Source organism: Balaenoptera acutorostrata, chromosome 14, assembly GCF_949987535.1.
Source record: "Balaenoptera acutorostrata chromosome 14, mBalAcu1.1, whole genome shotgun sequence".
Classification (NCBI taxonomy): domain Eukaryota; kingdom Metazoa; phylum Chordata; class Mammalia; order Artiodactyla; family Balaenopteridae; genus Balaenoptera; species Balaenoptera acutorostrata.
The window spans coordinates 86,642,921-86,658,165 of record NC_080077.1 but is presented as its reverse complement, the minus strand read 5'-3'; positions in this window follow the sequence as shown (position 1 = coordinate 86,658,165).

Genomic DNA, 15,245 nt, shown 5'->3' with positions numbered 1-15,245 from the left:
ATGTGAAGGAGAATTTATGGTTAGGAGGGGAGTTAAAGAATTAAAGATCATAATCTCCCTACCACTTTAAATTTTATGTGAAGTTGGTGATTTTTTTTCAAGACTAGAATGAACCATTTTTAATAGCTGATGTACTAGGTTGGCCAAAAGATTTGTTCAGTTTTTTCCAGAAGATGGCTCTAGTAGCACTTAGTTGTCTTTAACTTCATTCGAAACAATTTTGTTAGGTTGTATGTGACAGCTGTCACATCAGCGTGCATTTTAAAAAAAGACATCAAAATTGGTGAATTTTTGTGTAGCCATTTTAATATTGAATATGGAAGAAAAAAGCAACATTTTCGGCATATTATGCTTTATTATTTCAAGAAAGGTAAAAACGCAACTGAAACGCAAAAAACGATTTGTGCAGTGTATGCAGAAGGTGTTGTGACTGACTGAACATGTCAAAAGTGGTTTGAGAAGTTTCGTGCTGGAGATTTCTCACTGGACGATGCTCCATGATCAGGTAGACCAGTTGAAGTTGACAGCGATCAAATCGAGACATTAATTGAGAACAATCAACGTTATACCACGCGGGAGATAGCCGACATCCTCAAAATATACAAATCAATTGTTGAAAATCATTTGCACCAGCGTGGTTATGTTAATCACTTTGACGTTTGGGTTCCATATAAGTTAAGCAAAAAAAACCTTCTTGACCGTATTTCCGCATGCGATTCTCTACTGAAATGTAATGAAAAGTTTCCGTTTTTAAAACAAATTGTGATGGGAGATGAAAAGTGGATATTGTACAATAGTGGGGAACGGAAGAGATCATGGGGCAAGTGAAATGAACCACCACAAACCACACCAAAGGCCGGCCTTCATCCAAAGAAGGTGATGTTGTGTATAGGGTGGGATTGGAAGGGAGTCCTCTATTATGAGCTCCTTCTGGAAAACCAAACGATTCATTCCAACAAGTACTGCTCCCAATTAGACCAACTGAAAGCAACACTCGACGAAAAGCGTCCAGAATTAGTCAACAGAAAACGTATAATCTTCCATCAGGAAAGCACAAGACCACATGTTTCTTTGATGACCAGGCAAAAGCTGTTATAGCTTGGCTGGGAAGTTCTGATTCATCCACCATATTCACCAGACATTGCACCTTCAGATTTCCATTTATCTCAGTCTTTACAAAATTCTCTTAATGGAAAAAATTTCAATTCCCTGGAAGACTATAAAAGGCACCTGGAACAGTTCTTTGCTCAAAAAGATAAAAAGTTTTTGGAAGATGGAATTATGAAGTTGCATGAAAAATGGCAGAAGGTAGTGGAACAAAAGGGTGACTATATTGTTCAATAAAGTTCTTGGTGAAAATGAAAAACGTGTCTTTTATTTTTACTTAAAAACTGAAGGCACTTTTTGGCCAACCCAATACCTTCCATTGAATTAAGCTTATTTAATAAACTGGGTTCACTCTTTTGCTGACTCTGAACACCTAAGTATTGGGGTAGCATTGGGCAGTAGCTTGACTTTCAAGTTGGAAAAGCCTTGTAAACCTGTGTTGCTGATGAGAGAGTGACTAGTTACAAGGATAGTAGTGGTTTGAATCAGGAAGATTGCGAGAAAGGGAAAAGAGAAAGTGACACACCTGAACAGGTAGAAAAAGGCATGTCAGCCCATCTCTCCATTCTTCCACCCGGTCGGGATGTACTATTCATTCAGCGTATGACCAGACCAGCGAGGACTGAACTCACTCTCCTAAATGATGTTCTTAAACCTAGGAAGCCTTCCATTACAGACCAGAGTTCTTTAAAAATAATAACCATCTTTATTGGTTGTTGATGATTACAAAAGGAATACATGCTCATTAACAAAATTTCCAAACATGAATAATTTAGAAAGTGAAAAGCTCCTCATAAATGAACACAATCTTCCTCACCCCAAGATACTTGCCTTTAAGAGTTTCAAGGCTTTTTGTGTGCACATTGTAATATACTCCATGAGGATATAAAAACCCAATAGACAGTCCTTTCCTGCTCCCCTGATGCTATAGGTTGAATATTTGAATATGTGCTCCCCTGCCCCACATCCATATATTAAATTCTAAGACTCAAGGTGATGCTATTTGGAGGTAGGGCCTGTAGGAGGTGCTTATGTAAGGAGGGCGAAGCCCTCAGGAATGGTCAGTGCCCAACGCCAGAGAGCTCTTTAGCCCCTTCTGCTATGTGAAGTTAAATGAGAACATAGCCCCAGCCAAACACTGAATCTGTTACCACTTTGATCTTTCCAGCCTCCAGCACTGTAGGAAAAAATGTCTGCTGTCTCTAAGCCACCCAGTTTATGGTATTTTTGTTAAAGCAGCCCAAATGGACTAAGACACTTGGAATGACTGTAGAAGCCCTTGCCGTACCCCACACCCAACAAATCATGGGAAGGTACCAGGATTTCTGTGGATGCTGTTCCATTTTAAAGTCAAAGAAATGGCCATGTGTAGCTCCTCACTCCCAAGGGGTTTAGTAAGAGGAGATGTTGCAGGAAAACATAAGCCTATCAAAACCTAGAGCCCCTTGACCATATGAAGAGGGCTAGAGGCCTTTGGAGGAAGGCAATGTGTGCAAGGGAGCAATTCTCCTCCCCCTCGTTCCTCTGTCTCTCAGATTTTGAATAGTCTTTTCCTAAAGCCAGTGGGATGAGGTTACACAAGAGAATCACCCATCAGGTTGAAGGGTGTGATCTGAATTTTGGGAGAGGCCCGGCATCACTGCAGGTGCGGAGGGTGGCTGGCTCAGAGGTGCCTGGTGCTGAGCTGGCATAAAGAGCTTGATGAGGAGCATCTTGGTGCAGAAAGGGTGTGGGTGAGCTCCTTCCCATCCACCACCACCCCCCCACCAGACTAGCTCGTTCAACTCACCCTGAAGGCTTTGGTGGACGCCCCTGAGAACTACCCTTTCCCATGTGCTTATTTGTGTGGAAGGCTAAGGAGGGCTGCAACAACCTCCCCTGGTGGAGGCCTTCCAGAGAATTCTCTTGGCAAGACAGGAACCCGTGGACAGCAGGAAGTTGGTGGAGTGGCCCAAGTGAGAAACCAGACCAGGCCATGACAGCCTATAGAAAGGTTATCTTGACACCAAAACCAGACAAAGACAGAAGGAAAGAAGAAAACTACAGTGAACATAGACGCCAAAACTCTCAACAAAAGAGCTCATGAAGCACAAACCATCACTCCTCTCAGCCCAATCCCAAAGGCACTCAAGAGGCTCCCATCCTCGAGCTGGGGGGTGGGCGGCGAGTGTGGGAAACAGGAAGCACGAGAATGGTTTCTCATTCATTCCCTTTACAAGGTCCTTTTGGAAAACAAAAGATAGGATTACGATCAAATGACAAGTAAGGTGATCAACAAGGTCCTACTGTATAGCACAGGGAACTATAGTCAATATCCTGTAATAAACCATTGCAGAAAAGAATCTGAAAAAGGATATATATATATGGATATATATGGATATATATATATATGTATTACTGAATCACTTTACTGTACACCAGAAACTAACACAACATTGTAAATTAACTATACCTCAATTTAAAAAAAAATGTAATGGTAAAAACAAAACAAAACGAAAAAACATGTACTGTGAGGTAGAATTTATAAAAATAATCTTACATAGGAATTGGTAGAAAGAAGAAAAGAAAATTGAAAGTTTTCATTAAAAGGAAAGAAGAACAGGCTAGAAGAAAAATTTATGCCAATGGGACAGAAAGAAAAAAAGTAGGATATAGAGGCTTAACTTGGCCTAGAACTGGAGAGTAGAAGGGTGAATGTGTCAGAAACACATGAGGGTCAGGGGCCATGGAGGGGTCAGCAATCTAAAAGAGCCCCATCGCAATGACTGCAGACCTTAGGCCCAGCAAACAGAGTCAACCTACCCACATAATGGTAACTGTACAGGTTACTATGGCTTCCCTGAAATTACATTTAGACCATAGCGAAATCTAGTTCTGTATCCAGATTAACTGTGTGTATTACACCCCTGGATTTTAACATGTTGTGCTTCAAAAATAGCTGCTTTTTACACAACACTGAAAAAATTTTTATTACCTTGCTGGAAATTTAAAATATCAGACTGTCTTTCCAAATAAGGCGCTTGAAAACCCTCAAAATTTGTCTTCTTGTCATATTTTCTGTCCCTCTCGCTAACACATAATCCTCTTTCTGATTGACAAGTACTTTTCTAGCTATTTTAATATCTACAGTCAGGTTACAGTTAAGCGTTTCTGGCCTCAGATCCCAGTGACTTTGCACATGTCTGTCCTACTGCATTGCGTGCTGATTTAGAATTTATCTCTCTGCTGTGCTCCGTGCTGTGCCTACACGTAATCTTCCGTCCAAAGGATTTAACAGTGATCCACAGGGAACGTTTCCGTGGACCTGAGGAAGTTTGATCACGCCTTTTCCTCCCAATGCTAGTAATCCCCTTCTACTGTCATCCAGCTGAATTGGTCATCACGACCCTGAGAAGTTCTCTTTGTGGAAGTGCTTACAATATGTTTATAAGGTAATTGGCACCTATGGTTGAGAGCCCATTTGGTTCTGCTAGAACATTTGCTCATTTGTATGTAAACCAGTGGGGGGCCAAAGGTTTTTGCACAAGAGCCAATCCACGAAAAATTAAATGTCTATGCTCTCCGTTTCTTCATTTAAAATCAAAAGAGCTTTTTTTTTGACTCCCAAAGTATATGTTATACTCAAAAACGTGGTTCACCTATTTCACTGTGTAGAAAGCTGCCAAAAACGAAAATGACACTGAAATGTTAATATCTGAGTGTTTTTGATTTGTGGACACAGAGGCAATTTTCCAATTTCTCATTCTAAAATTAGACTGCACACAGTATCATAATGTGAATTGTTTTTTTTTTTTGGCTTTTTTTTTTAAACATCTTTATTGAAGTATAATTGCCTTACAATGGTGTGTTAGCTTCTGCTTTATAACAAAGTGAATCAGTTATACATATACAATATGTTCCCATTTCTCTTCCCTCTTGCATCTCCCTCCCTCCCACCCTCCCCATCCCACCCCTCTAGGTGGTCACAAAGCACCGAGCTGATCTCCCTGTGCTATGCGGCTGCTTCCCACTAATTATCTATTTTACATTTGGTAGTGTATATATGTCCATGACACTCTCTTACCCTGTCACATCTCACCCCACCCCCTCCCCATATCCTCAAGTCCATTCTCTAGTAGGTCTGTGTCTTTCTTCCCGTCTTGCCACTAGGTTCTTCATGGCCTTTTTTTTTTTTTTTCCCCTTAGATTCCGTATATATGTGTTAGCATACTGTATTTGTTTTTCTCTTTCTGACTTACTTCACTCTGTATGACAGACTCTAACTCCATCCACCTCACTACAAATACCTCCATTTTGTTTCTTTTTATGGCTGAGTAATATTCCATTGTATATATGTACCACATCTTCTTTATCCATTCATCTGTCGATGGACATTTAGGTTGCTTCCACGTCCTGGCTATTGTAAATAGAGCTGCAATGAACATTTTGGTACATGACTCTTTTTGACCTATGGTTTTCTCAGGGTATATGCCCAGTAGTGGGATTGCTGGGTCGTATGGTAGTTCTATTTGTAGTTTTTTAAGGAACCTCCATACTGTTCTCCATAGTGGCTGTATCAATTTACATTCCCACCAACAGTGCAAGAGTGTTCCCTTTCCTCCACACCCTCTCCAGCATTTATTGTTTCTAGCTTTTTTGATGATGGCCATTCTGACCGGTGTGAGATGATATCTCATTGTAGTTTTGATTTGCATTTCTCTAATGATTAATGATGTTGAGCATTCTTTCATGTGTCTGTAGGCCATCTGTATATCTTCTTTGGAGAAATGTCTATTTAGATCTTCTGCCCATTTTTGGATTGGGTTGTTCGTTTTTTTGTTATTGAGCTGCATGAGCTGCTTGTAAATCTTGGAGATTAATCCTTTGTCAGTTGCTTCATTTGCAAATATTTTCTCCCATTCTGAGGGTTGTCTTTTCGTCTTGTTTATGGTTTCCTTTGCTGTGCAAAAGCTTTTAAGTTTCATTAGGTCCCATTTGTTTATTTGTGTTCTTATTTCCATTTCTCTGGGAGCTGGGTCAAAAAGAATCTTGCTGTGATGTATGTCATAGAGTGTTCTGCCTATGTTTTCCTCTAAGAGTTTGATAGTGTCTGGCCTTACACTTAGGTCTTTAATCCATTTTGAGTTTATTTTTGTGCATGGTGTCAGGGAGTGTTCTAATTTCATTCTTTTACATGTTCCTGTCCAATTTTCCCAGCACCACTTATTGAAGAGGCTGTCTTTTCTCCACTGTATATGCTTGCCTCCTTTATCAAAGATAAGTTGACCATATGTGTGTGGATTTATCTCTGGGCTTTCTATCCTGTTCCATTGATCTATATTTCTGTTTTTGTGCCAGTACCAAACTGTCTTGATTACTGAAGCTTTGTAATATAGTCTGAAGTCAGGGAGCCTGATTCCCCCAGCTCCATTTTTCGTTCTCAAGATTGCTTTGGCTATTCGGGGTCTTTTGTGTTTCCATACAAATTGTGAAATTTTTTGTTCTAGTTCTGTGAAAAATGCCAGTGGTAGTTTGATAGGGATTGCATTGAATCTGTAGATTGCTTTGGGTAGTAGAGTCATTTTCACAATGTTGATTCTTCCAATCCAGGAACATGGTATATCTCTCCATCTATTTGTATCATCTTTAATTTCTTTCATCAGTGTCTTATAATTTTCTGCATACAGGTCTTTTGTCTCCTTAGGTAGGTTTATTCCTAGATATTTTATTCTTTTTGTTGCAATGGTAAATGGGAGTGTTTTCTTAATTTCACTTTCAGATTTTTCGTCATTAGTGTATAGAAATACAAGAGATTTCTGTGCATTAATTTTGTATCCTGCTACTTTACCAAATTCATTGACATAATGTGAATTGTGAAATTCACATTTCCATATTTCTGCAATTATAAACTCTTAATGGATACCATTTGTGTACTTCTCCTAATGGAACAAACATTCTCACGTGAACAGGTGACCCAAGTTAGTTTTCTTCTTAAGATTTTTCTTCTGGCGATGCAAGAAATGATTTATTCATAGTCTAGACATGTTAAAATATCATGTAATATCAATACCTTCAAGTGTTTTTCATTGTGTCAATTCCCAAGCCTGGTGTTTATGTACTTTAAGGTATAAAAAATAAATTTAGTTATACAACTTAAACATAAAGTCATGTCAAAGTCAGTTTATGAGTGGAAATTACAATAAAAACTGATTTTAAATTTATGATATTTAAAAATGATCCATAGCACTGTCAATAATTTTAACAAAGGAAGCATGTATTTTTTCATTTGTAGCATACATTTCTCCTTTTTCTAATAATAGGGTTCCTCTCCCGACCCCAGCATCTATTCTTTTTCATCGTGGGATTCCATTTGCCTCATTTCTGGGCTTCTCAGATTATATTTGAAATCAAAGTGCTGTGTGCTTTTCGCCAAGGAGAGATTTAATTTTACTAAGTAACCTTAACGTTGGATTTAACAGTACATTTTAGAGATTGTTAAACAGAAACCAATCTAAAAAAATTAATATTCTGTAGTTCAATCCTGTGAATAAAGCCATTTTTTTTCTGAATGAAAAGCACCTCCTGCTTCATGACAGCATGGTCTCTTCACTGACGCCTAACTATTTTCATTGAAATATTGATGACAAAACAATATTATGTTAGTTCAGGTGTGCTACATAATGATTTGGCATTTGCATACATTATGAAATGATCACCACCATAAGTCTAGTATACATCTGTCCCCATACAAAGTTATTACAATATAATTGACCATATTCCTTAGGCTGTGTATTACATCCCCATGGCTTATTTATTTTAATCCCCTTAACCTATTTCACGCAATGCCCACACCCTTCCCCTCTGGCAACTACCCATTTGTTCTCTGTATTTATGAGTCTGTTTTCATTTTGTTTTGTTTGTTTGTTTGTTTGTTTGTTTTTTAGATTCCACATATAAGTGAGATATTTGTCTTTCTCTGGCGGACTTATTTCACTTAGAATAATACCTTCTAGATTCATCCATGTTGTTGCTAATGACAAGATTTCATCCTTTTTATAGTTCCATTGTCTATATACACCACATCTTCTTTATCCATTCATCTGATGATGGACACAGGATGTTTACATATCTTGGCTATTGTAAACAATGCTGCTATGAACATTGGGGTGCATATATCCTCTCAAATTGGTGTTTTTCTTTTCTTCAGGTAAATACCCAGAAGTGGAATTGCTGGATCATATGGCAGTTTTATTTTTCATATTTTGAGGAACAGCCATACTGTTCTCCATAGTGGATGCACCAACTTACAATCTTCCCAATGGGGCACGTGTGTTCCCTTTTCTCCACATAATTGCCAACACCTATTTTTCTTACTTTTTTTGACAATAGTCATTCTGACAGGTGTGAGGTAGTATATCATTGTGGTTTTGATTTGCATTTCCCTGATGATTAGGGATGTTGAGCATCTTTTCATGTGTCTGTTGACCATCTGTATGTCTTCTTTAGAAAAATGTCTATTCCAGTTCTCTGACCTTTTTTTTAAGTGGGTTGTTTGCTTTTTTGATGTTGAGTTGTATGAGCTCTTTGTATGTTTTGGGTATTAACCCCTTATTGGATATATGATTTGCAAATATCTTCTCCCATTCATTAGGCTGCCTTTTCAGTTTGTTGATAGTTTTGTTCACTGTGCAAAAGCTTTTTAGTTTGATGTAGTCCCATTTGTTTATTTTTACTTTTGTTACCCTTGCCTGAGGAGACGTGACCAAAAAATATTGCTAGGACCCATGTCAAAGAGTGTACTGCCTGTTTTCTTTTAGGAGTTTTATGGTTTCAGGTCTTGCATTTAAGTTTTTAATCCATTTTGAGTTTATTTTTGTATATGGTGTGAGAAAGTAGTCCAATTTGATTCTTTTGCATATAACTGTCCAGTTTTCCCAGCACTATTTATTGAAGAGCCTATCTTTTCCCACACTGTACATTCTTGCCTCCTTTGTCATAGATTAATTGACCATGATAGGGTGGGTTTACCTCTGGGTTCTCTATTTTGTTCCATTTATCTTTGTGTCTGTTTTTGTGCCAATACCATACTGTTTTGTTTACTGTAGATTTGTAGTATAGTTTGAAATCAGGGGCCATGATACCTTCAGCTTCCTTCTTGTCTCTCAAGAGTGTTTTGACTATTCAGGTTTTTGTGTTTCCATACAAATTTTAGAATAATTTGTTCTAGTTCTGTGAAAAATGTCATAGGTATTTTGATAGGAATTGCATTGAATGTACATTGCCTTGGGTAGTATGAGCAATTTAACAATATTAATTCTTCCAATCCTGAGCACAGTATATCTTTCCATTTATTTGGGTCATCTTCAATTTTTTTTTTAATTTTTAAATTTTATTTTATTTATTTTTTATACAGCAAGTTCTTATTAGTCATCAATTTTATACACATCAGTGTATACATGTCAATCTCAACCTCCCAATTTATCACACCACCACCCCCACCCACCATGGCTTTCCCCCTTGGTGTCCATGTGTTTGTTCTCTACATCTGTGTCTCAATTTCTGCCCTGCAAACCAGTTCATCTGTACCATTTTTCTAGGTTCCACATATATGCATTAATATACGATATTTGTTTTTCTCTTTCTGACTTACCTCACTCTGTACGACAGTCTCTAGATCCATCCACATCTCTACAAATGACCCAATTTCGTTCCTTTTCATGGCTGAGTAATATTCCATTGTATACATGTACCACTTCTTCTTTATCCATTCGTCTGTTGATGGGCATTTAGGTTGCTTCCATGACCTGGCTATTGTAAATAGTGCTGCAATGAACATTGTGGTACATGACTCTTTTTGAATTATGGTTTTCTCTGGGTATATGCCCAGTAGTGGGATTGCTGGATCATATGGTAATTCTATTTTTAGTTTTTTAAGGAACCTCCATATTGTTCTCCATAGTGGCTGTATCAATTTACATTCCCACCAACAATGCAAGAGGGTTCCCTTTTCTCCACACCCTCTCCAGCATTTGTTGTTTGTAGATTTTCTGATGATGGCCATTCTAACTGGTGTGAGGTGATACCTCATTGTAGTTTTGATTTGCATTTCTCTAATAATTAGTGATGTTGAGCAGCTTTTCATGTGCTTCTTGGCTATCTGTATGTCTTCTTTGGAGAAATGTCTGTTTAGGTCTTCTGCCCATTTTTGGATTGGGTTCTTTGTTTTTTTAGTATTAATAAAAAATATTAATATTTTAAAAAAATTTTTAATATTGAGCTGCATGAGCTGTTTATATATTTTGGAGATTAATCCTTTATCCGTTGATTTGTTGGCAAATATTTTCTCCCATTCTGAGGGTTACCTTTTCATCTTTTTTTTTTTAAATTAATTAATTATTTTATTTTATTTATTTATGGCTGTGTTGGGTCTTCGTTTCTGTGCAAGGGCTTTCTCTAGTTGTGGCAAGCGGGGGCCACTCTTCATCGCGGTGCGCGGGTCTCTCACTATCGCAGCCTCTCTTGTTGCAGAGCACAGGCTCCAGACGCGCAGACTCAGTAATTGTGGCTCACGGGCCCAGTTGCTCTGAGGCATGTGGGATCTTCCCAGACCATGGCTCGAACCCGTGTCCCCTGCATTAGCAGGCAGATTCTCAACCACTGCGCCACCAGGGAAGCCCCCATCTTGTTTATAGTTTCCTTTGCTGTGCAAAAGCTTTGACGTTTCATTAGGTCCCATTTGTTTATATTTGTTTTTATTTCCATTACTCTAGGAGATGGATCAAAAAAGATCTTGCTGTGATTTATGTCAAAGAGTGTTCTTCCTATGTTTTCCTCTAAGAGTTTTATAGTGTCCAGTCTTACATTTAGGTCTCGAATCCATTTTGAGTTTATTTTTGTGTATGGTGTTAGGGAGTGTTCTGATCTCATTCTTTTACATGTAGCTGTCCAGTTTTCCCAGCACCACTTATTGAGGAGACTGTCTTTTCTCCACTGAATATCCTTGCCTCCTTTGTCATAGATTACTTGACCATAGGTGCATGGGTTTACCTCTGGACTTTCTATCCTGTTCCATTGATCTATATTTCTGTTTTTGTGCCAGTACCATATTGTCCTGATTACTGTAGCTTTGTAGTATAGTCTGAAGTCAGGGAGTCTGATTCCTCCAGCTCCGTTTTTATCCCTCAAGACTGCTTTGGCTATTTGGGGTCTTTTGTGTCTCCATACAAATTTCAAGATTTTTTGTTCTAGTTCTGTAAAAAATGCCATTGATAATTTGATAAGGATTGCATTGAATCTGTAGATTGCTTTGGGTAGTATAGGCATTTTCACAATATTGATTCTTCCAATCCAAGAACATGGTATATCTCTCCATCTATTGGTATCATCTTTAATTTCTTTCATCAATGTCTTATAGTTTTCAGAGTACAAATCTTTTGCCCCCTTGGTTGGATTTATTCCTAGGTATTTTTAGTCTTTTTGATGAAATGGTAAATGAGATTGTTTTCTTAATTTCTCTTTCAGATAGTTTTTTTTTTTTAGTGTATAGAAACGTCACAGATTTCTGTATACTAATTTTGTATCCTGCAACTTAACTGAATTCATTTATTAGTTCTAATAGTTTTGGTGGCATCTTTAGGATTTTATATGTATATTATAATGTCATTTGCAAACAGTGACAGTACTATGTCTTCCTTTCCAGTGCGGATTCCTTTTATTTCTTTTTCTTCTCTGATTGCTGTGGCTGGGACTTCTAAAACTATGTTGAATAAAAGTGGCAGGAATGGGCATCCTTGTCTTTTTCCTGATCTTAGAGGAAATGCTTTCAGCTTTTCACCATTGAATATATTGTGACTATGGGCTTGTCATATATAGCCTTTATTGTGTTGAGGTAAGTTCTCTCTACACCCACTTTTTTGAGAGTTTTTATTATAAATGAGTATTGAATTTTGTCAAATGCTTTTTCTGCATCTATTGAGATGATCATATGATTTTCATTCTTCAGTATGTTAACATGGTGTATTACATTGATTTGCAGATACTGAACCATCCATACATCCCTGGGATAAATGCCACTTGATCATGGGGTATGATTCTTTTAATGTACTGTTGAATTTGGTTTGCTAATATTTTGCAGAGGATTTTTGCATTTATGTTCATCAGTGATATTGACCTGTAATTTTTTCATTGTTATTCCTTTCTTCTTTTGCTTTCTTCCCTTTTTTATTTGGTGACTATATTTAGTGGTAAGTTTGTATTCCTTTCTCTTTTTTTGTGTGTATCTTTTATAGGTTTTTGGTTTGAAATTATCATGATGTTCTTATGTAACAACCTATGAACAGTTGACCCTTGAACAATGTGGGTTTGAACTACACAGGTCCACTTACACATGGATTTTTCTCAATAAACATACAGTTGACCATCTGTATCTGCTGGTGCAGAACCTGCAGATACAGAGGATCAACTGTAAGGGACTTTAGTATCTGTGGATCTTGGTAATGCAGTGGGTCCTGGAACCAATACCCCCATGGTCCCTAGGGACAGCTGTATGCATGTGATAATTTTAAGTTGATGACCTCTTAAGTTTGAATGCATTCTAACAAGTCTACATTTTACTCCCTCTCCAATGTTTAATGTTGTTGATATCATATCTTACATCTTTTTGTTTTGTGTATCCCTTAACTACTTATTGTGGACGTAGATGATTTTACTACTTTTGTCTTTTAACCTTTCTATTAGCTTTATACATATTTGATCTACCTTAACTGTATGTTTGCCTTTACCAGCGAGGTTTTTTTTCTCTCATAATTTTCATGTTTCTAATTGTGGCCTTTTCTTTTCTGCTTAGAGAAGTCCCTTTAACATTTTGCGTAAAACTGGTTTAGTGGTGCTGAATTCTTCTAGCTTTTGCTTTTCTGTAAAACTCTTTCTTTCCTTCACGTATGAATGATAACCTTGATGAGTATAATATTCTTAGTTGTAGCTGTTTTCCTTTTATCCCTTTGAATATATCATGCCATCCCTTCTGTACTGAAAAATTTCTGCTGAGAAGTCATCTGATAGGGCTTCCCTGGTGGCGCAGTGGTTGAGAATCTGCCTGCCAATGCAGGGGAGACGGGTTCGAGCCCTGGTCTGGGAAGATCCCACATGTCGTGGAGCAACTAGGCCCGTGAGCCACAACTGCTGAGCCTGCACATCTGGAGCTTGTGCTCCGCAACAAGAGAGGCGCGACAGTGAGAGGCCCGCGCACCGCAATGAAGAGCGGCCCCCGCTTGCCACAACTAGAGAAAGCCCTCGCACAGAAACGAAGAGCCAACACAGCCAAAAATAAATATAAATAAATAAAAATTAAAAAAAATAAAATAAAAGAAGTCATCTGATAGTCTTTATTTATTTATTTATTTATTTTGCACTGGATCTTAGTTGCGGCATGCGTGCTCCTTAGTTGTGGCTCGCAGGCTCCTTAGTTGTGGCATGCATGTGGAATCTAGTTCCCTGACCAGGGATCGAACACACGTCCCCTGCATTTTGAGGTGGATTCTTAACCACTGCACCACCAGGGAAGTCCTGTCACATTATAGTCTTGTGGGAGTTCCCTTATATATGACTAGTTGCTTTTCTCTTCCTACTTTTAAGAGTCTCTCTTTAATTTTTGCCATTAGTTATAATGTGTTTTGTTGTGGACCTCTTTGAGTTCATCTTTTTTGAGTCTCTCTGTGCTTCCTGGACGTGATTTTTTTTTTTCCTTTCCCAGGTTAGGGAAGTTTTCAGCTATTATTTCTTCAAATAAATTCTCTGATACTTTCTCTCTCTCTTCTCCTTCTGGGACACCTATATGGGAATGTTAGTATTGTTGATGTTGTCCCAGTGATTTCTTAAATTATTTTCAGTTCTTTTTTTTTCTATTTTCTTTTTTTCTGCTCAGCTTGGGTACTTTCTGCTACTCTGTCTTTTGGTTCACTGATCTGTTACTCTGCTATTATCTAATCTACTCTCAATTCCTCCTCATGTAGCTTTTATTTTAGTCATTGTATTTTTCAGCTCTGTTTGACTCTTCTTTATATTTTCTAACTCTTTGTTGAAATTCTCACTGTGTTCATTCATTCTTCTCACGTGTTTGTTGATCGTCTTTATGGTCATTACCTTTTTTTTTTGGTTGTGCTTCGAGGCTTTGGGATCTTAGTTCCCTGACCAGGGATTGAACCCGGGCCACAGCAGTGAAAGCGCCAAGTCCTAACCACTGGACCACCAAGGAACTCACAGTGGTCCTTACCTTGAACTCTTCATGAGGTAGATTGCTTATGTCCACTTCGTTTATTTTTTCTGAGGTTTTGTCTTGTTCCTTCATTTGGAACATTTTCCTCTATCTTCCCATTTTTGCTTAACTTTCTGTGTTTATTTCTATGCATTAGGTAGGTTGGTTCCGTTTCCTGATCTTGAAGAAGTGGCCTTATGTAGGAGATGTCCCATGGGGCCCAGCAGCACACTCCCCTCTGGTTACTAGATCAATAGGTTCTCAGGGTGCCCCCTATGTGCGCTGTGTGCCCTTTCTGTTGTGGCAGGGCTGACTACTGTAGGTAGTAGGTGATAGGTGGGGCTGGCCTCTGGCTTGGTTGCCTATAAGGCCGTGCCTCCTTCTGTGACTTTGGGTCTGCTGGAGGGTTGGACTCAATCCTGGCATGGCTGGCTGCACAGGCTGGGGGTCTGTGGGGTTGGTGCCTGTCTGCTGGTGGATGGACCCCGGTCTCCACACAGCTTCCTGAATTGGCTGGTTCTGTCCCAGTAGTGGGTGGGTAAGCCCTGGTGTTATTAGGTTAGAGTGAGAATTCCAAAATAGTGCTTGCCAGCACTGGTGTTATTGTGGTAAAGCTCCCCAAAATGAATGCTGCCAGGTCTCTGTCCCCAGAGGAAGTCCCAGTTGCCTTCTGCCTCACCAGGAGAGTCTCTAAGATCAGCAAGTGGGTCTGACCCAAGGTCCTTTCAAATTACTGCCTCTGCACTGGGACCTGGAGCTCGTGAGATTTTGCATGTGCCCTTCAAGAGTAGCGTCTCTGTTTCCTAGAGCTCTTTGGCTCTCCTGAAAGCAAGCCCTGCTGTTTTTCAAAGCCTGACATTCTAGGGGGTCATCTCCCAGTGCAGGACCCTTGGGTTGAGGAGCTTGA